We start from the raw sequence: 6000 nt of genomic DNA, 5'->3' as shown, positions 1-6000 counted from the left end.
CTCCAACAACTTCCCTACCACGGACGTCAAGCTCACCGGCCTATAATTTCCTGGGTTATCCCTGCTACCCTTCTTAAACAACGGGACCACATTCGCTAACTTCCAATCCTCAGGGACCTCACCCGTGTCCAAAGAAGCGACAAAGATTTCCGTCAGAGGCCCAGCAATTTCATCTCTTGTCTCCCTGAGCAGTCGAGGATAGATGCCATCAGGCCCTGGGGCTTTGTCAGTTTTAATGTTCCCTAAAAAACCTAACACTTCCTCTCTTGTAATGGAGATTTTCTCTAACTATAGTTAAGAAGGCCCCACCAACGCCTCCACTTTCTCAGAAGACTAAGGAAATTTGGCATGTCAGCTCCAACTCTCACCAACTTTTACAGATGCACCATAGAAAGCATCCTTTCTGGGTGTATCACAGCTTGGTATGGGGCTTCTGCTCTGCCCAAGACCGCAAGGAACTACAAAAGGTTGTGAATGTAGCCCAATCCATCACACAAACCAGCCTCCCATCCGTTGACTCTGTCTACACTTCCCGCTGCCTCGGGGAAAAGCAGCCAGCATAATTACGGACCCCACGCACCCCGGACATTCTCTCTTCCACCTTCTTCCATCGGGAAAAAGATACAAAAGTCTGAGGTCACGTACCAACCGACTCAAGAACAGCTTCTTCCCTGCTGCTGTCAGACTTTTGAATGGACCTACCTCGCATTAAGTTGATCTTTCTCTGCACCCTAGCTATGACTGTAACACTACATTCTGCACTCTCTCCTTTCCTTCTCTATGAATGGTATGCTTTGTCTGTATAGCGCGCAAGAAACAATACTTTTCACTGTATACTAATACATGTGACAATAATAAATCAAATCAAATCTTAACTTTACTCAGTGACTTGGCCTCCACAGCCTTCAGAATCCCACAGGGTCAACACCCTCTTAGAGGGAGGCAATGGCCTAGTGGTATTATCACGAGACTATTAATCCAAAAACTCAGCTAATGTCCTGGGGGACCGGGGTTCGAATCCCGCCACGGCAGATGGTGGAGTTTGAATTCAGTAAAAAATATCTGGAATTAAGAATCTACTGATGACCCATTGTCAGGAAAACCCATCTGGTTCCTTTAGGGAAGGAAATCTGCCGTCCTTACCCGGTCTGGCCTACATGTGACTCCAGAGCCACAGCCAATGTGGGTGACTCTCAACTGCCCTCCAAGGGCAACTAGGGATGGGCAATAAATGCTGGCCCAGCCCAGTGATGCCCATGTCCCAGGTATGAATAAAAAACGCAGCTAGTCCCATAGAAACTGGAAGCAGGAGGAGGCCATTCGGCCCTTCAAGCCTGCTCCGCCATTCATTTTGATCATGGCTGATCATCGAATTTAATATCCAGCTCCCCCCATATCCCTCGATCCCTTTCGCCCCAAGAGCGAAATCTAATTCCTTCCTGAAATCACACAACGTTTTGGCCTCAGCTACTTTCTGTGGGAGTGAATTCCACACATTCACCACCCTCTGGGTGAAGAAATTTCTCCTCACCTCAGTCCTAAAAGGTTTACCCCTTATCCTCAGACTGTGACCCCTAGTTCTGGACTCCCTCACCATCGGGAACATTCTTTCTGAATCTACCCTGTCTAACCCTGTTAGAATTTTATAAGTTTCCATGAGATTCCCCCTCTCACTCTTCCAAACTCCAGTGAATATAGAAGTCCCACCCCTGCCTTTCCCACATAGCCTGATAAATATTTCCCGTTTGATAGTTATCTACCCCCCATTTGAACAATGTGATTGAATCTCCCTCCAGCCTGCTCAGATAACACATTCCACATCCCAGCCACTCGCTGCGTAGACAAGTTTCTGCTCGTGTGGCTGACAATTCCTTCACCAGTTGTTTTATATCAACGTCCCCGATTCTCCACCTTTCTGCCAATGGGAAAACTATCTCCCTGTCTCCTGTGTCCAGTGTCCCCAGGGTGTTGGATATCTTCCTGCAAGATATTCTTCAGTGTAACCCAGTTCCCTTGCTACAGAGCCTCGACGTGTTTTTGCTGGAGGATAGCTAAGCTACCCACAGCGGCAGGGTTAATGCATTGCACCAGTAGTCAGCCCTCCGGGTGCTCTGGTTTCCTCTCACAGTCCAAAGATGTGCGGGTTAGGTGGATTTCACATGCTACATTGCCCCTTAGTGCCCAAGGTGTGCAGCTTAGGTGGATTGGCCGTGCTAAATTGCCCCTTAGTGTCCAAAGATGTGCAGGTTAGGTGGATTGGCCATGCTAAATTGCCCCTTAGTGTCCAAAGATGTGCAGGTTAGGTGGATCGGCCGTGCTAAATTGCCCCTTCGTGTCCAAAGATGTGCAGGTTACGTGGATTGGCCATGCTAAATTGCCCCTTAGTGTCCAAAGATGTGCAGGTTAGGTGGATCGGCCGCGCTAAATTGCCCCTTCGTGTCCAAAGATGTGCAGGTTACGTGGATTGGCCATGCTAAATTGTCCCTTAGTTCTGAAGATGTGCAGTTAGGTGGATTGGTCCTGCTAAATTGTCCCTTCGTCTCCAAAGATGTGCGGGTTAAGTGGGATTGGCCATGCTAAATTGTCCCTCAGTTCTAAAGATGTACAGGTTAGGTGGATTGGCCATGCTAAATTGCCTCTTGATGTCCAAAGATGTGCAAGTTAGGTGGATTGGCCATGCTAAATTGTCCCTCAGTTCTAAAGATGTACAGGTTAGGTGGATTGGCCATGCTAAATTGCCTCTTGATGTCCAAAGATGTGCAAGTTAGGTGGATTGGCCATGCTAAATTGTCCCTCAGTTCTAAAGATGTACAGGTTAGATGGATTGGCCATGCTAAATTGCCCCTTAGTGTCCAAAGATGTGCAGGTTAGATGGATTGGCCATGCTAAATAGCCCCTTAGTGTCTAAAGATGTGCGGGTTTGGTGGATTGGCCATGCTAAATTGTCCCTTAGTGACCAAAGATGCACAGGTTAGGTGGATTGGCCATGCTAAATTGCCCTTTAGTATCTAAAAATATGCAGTTAGGTGCATTGGCCATGCTAAATTGCCTCTTAATATCCAATGATGTTCAGTTAGGTGGATTGGCCATGTTAAATTGTCCCTTAGTTCCAAAGATGTGCAGCTTAGGTGGATTGGCCGTGCTAAATTGCCCCTCAGTGTCCAAAGATGTGCAGGTTAGGTGGATTGGCCATGCTAAATTGCCCCTTAGTGTCCAAAGATGTGCAGGTTAGGTGGATCGGCCGTGCTAAATTGCCCCTTCGTGTCCAAAGATGTGCAGGTTACGTGGATTGGCCATGCTAAATTGCCCCTTAGTGTCCAAAGATGTGCAGGTTAGGTGGATCGGCCGTGCTAAATTGCCCCTTCGTGTCCAAAGATGTGCAGGTTACGTGGATTGGCCATGCTAAATTGTCCCTTAGTTCTGAAGATGTGCAGTTAGGTGGATTGGTCCTGCTAAATTGTCCCTTCGTCTCCAAAGATGTGCGGGTTAAGTGGGATTGGCCATGCTAAATTGTCCCTCAGTTCTAAAGATGTACAGGTTAGGTGGATTGGCCATGCTAAATTGCCTCTTGATGTCCAAAGATGTGCAAGTTAGGTGGATTGGCCATGCTAAATTGTCCCTCAGTTCTAAAGATGTACAGGTTAGATGGATTGGCCATGCTAAATTGCCCCTTAGTGTCCAAAGATGTGCAGGTTAGATGGATTGGCCATGCTAAATAGCCCCTTAGTGTCTAAAGATGTGCGGGTTTGGTGGATTGGCCATGCTAAATTGTCCCTTAGTGACCAAAGATGCACAGGTTAGGTGGATTGGCCATGCTAAATTGCCCCTTAGTATCTAAAAATATGCAGTTAGGTGCATTGGCCATGCTAAATTGCCTCTTAATATCCAATGATGTTCAGTTAGGTGGATTGGCCATGTTAAATTGTCCCTTAGTTCCAAAGATGTGCAGGTTAGGTGGATTGGCCATGCTAAATTGCCTCTTCGTATCCAAAGATGTGCAGGTTAGGTGGATTGGCCATGCTAAATTGCCCCTTAGTGTCCAAAGATGTGCAGGTTAGGTGCATTGGTCATACTAAATTGTCCCTCAGTATCCAAAGCTGTGTTGGTTAGGTGGATTGGCTGTGCTAAAATCTGAGTGCCAGGGGGATTAGCAGGATAAATATGTGGTGTTATGGGGATAGGTTTTCACTGGGATTGCGTTCGGTGCAGGCTCAATGGGTTGAATGGCCTCCTTCCGTACAAAGAACAAAGAACAAAGAACAATACAGCACAGGAACAGGCCCTTCGGCCCTCCAAGCCCGCGCCGCTCCCCGGTCCAGGATTGAATCCTGAATCCAGGATCCCCGCCCAATTTTCCAGCCTATCTACATACCAATATCCTATCTACCGAGCTGTCCCTCACAGCTACGATGCTTTGTTCATTACAACCTATTAACTCACCCCCACCCCCCCATTCCAGACCATGTGATCTCCAGGGAGAGGCGAAAACCCAGAGTGAAAAGCCCCAGGGCCAATATGGGGAAAAAAAATCTGGGAAATTCCTCTCCGACCCCCTGAGGCGATCGAAACGAGTCCAGGAGATCACAATGGCCCCGATCGGAAAATGCTTCCCAACCCTAGTCATTTCCACTTCCACGAACACCATATGAATTCCCTGCCCCCGAGACAGGTTCCCAACTATCCGCAGTCTCACTCTGTACTGGCACCAGCAAGATGATCATAGAATGAAGCCTTGAAACGAGAAACCAGGAACAATTAGCCCGCGCCGCTCCCTGGTCCAAACTAGACCACTCTTTTGTATCCCTCCATTCCCACTCCGTTCATATAGCTGTCTAGATAAGTCTTAAACGTTCCCAGTGTGTCCGCCTCCACCACCTTGCCCGGCAACACATTCCAGGCCCCCACGACCCTCTGTGTGAAATATGTCCTTCTGATATCTGTGTTAAACCTCCCCCCCTTCACCTTGAACCTATGACCCCTCGTGAACGTCACCACCGACCCGGGGAAAAGCTTCCCACCGTTCACCCTATCTATGCCTTTCATAATTTTATACACCTCTATTAAGTCTCCCCTCATCCTCCGTCTTTCCAAGGAGAACAACCCCAGTTTCCCCAATCTCTCCTCATAACCAAGCCCCTCCATACCAGGCAACATCCTGGTAAACCTCCTCTGTACTCTCTCCAAAGCCTCCACGTCCTTCTGGTAGTGTGGCGACCAGAACTGGACGCAGTATTCCAAATGCGGCCGAACCAACGTTCTATACATTTGCAACATCAGACCCCAACTTTTATACTCTATGCCCCGTCCTATAAAGGCAAGCATGCCATATGCCTTCTTCACCACCTTCTCCACCTGTGACGTCACCTTCAAAGATCTGTGGACTTGCACACCCAGGTCCCTCTGCGTCTCTACACCCTTTATGGTTCTGCCATTTATCGTGTAGCTCCTCCCTGCATTATTCCCACCAAAATGCATCACTTCGCATTTATCAGGATTGAACTCCATCTGCCATTTCCTTGCCCAAATTTCCAGCCTATCTATATCCTTCTGTAGCCTCTGACAATGTTCCTCACTATCTGCAAGTCCTGCCAGTTTTGTGTCGTCCGCAAACTTACTGATCACCCCAGTTACTCCTTCTTCCAGATCATTTATATAAATCACAAACAGCAGAGGTCCCAATACAGAGCCCTGCGGTACACCACTAGTCACAGGCCTCCAGCCGGAAAAAGACCCTTCCACTACCACCCTCTGTCTTCTATGACCAAGCCAGTTCTCCACCCATCTAGCCACCTCCCCCTTTATCCCATGGGATCCAACCTTTTTCACTAGCCTACCATGAGGGACTTTGTCAAATGCTTTACTAAAGTCCATATAGACAACATCCACGGCCCTTCCTTCGTCAACCATTTTGGTCACTTCTTCAAAAAACACCACCAGGTTCGTGAGGCATGACCTCCCTCTCACAAAACCATGTTGACTATCGTTAATGAGTTTATTCCT

This window comes from Mustelus asterias, unplaced genomic scaffold (assembly GCF_964213995.1).
Source record: "Mustelus asterias unplaced genomic scaffold, sMusAst1.hap1.1 HAP1_SCAFFOLD_1983, whole genome shotgun sequence".
Classification (NCBI taxonomy): domain Eukaryota; kingdom Metazoa; phylum Chordata; class Chondrichthyes; order Carcharhiniformes; family Triakidae; genus Mustelus; species Mustelus asterias.
The sequence above is the reverse complement of the archived record's forward strand: the minus strand, read 5'-3'. Positions refer to the sequence as shown.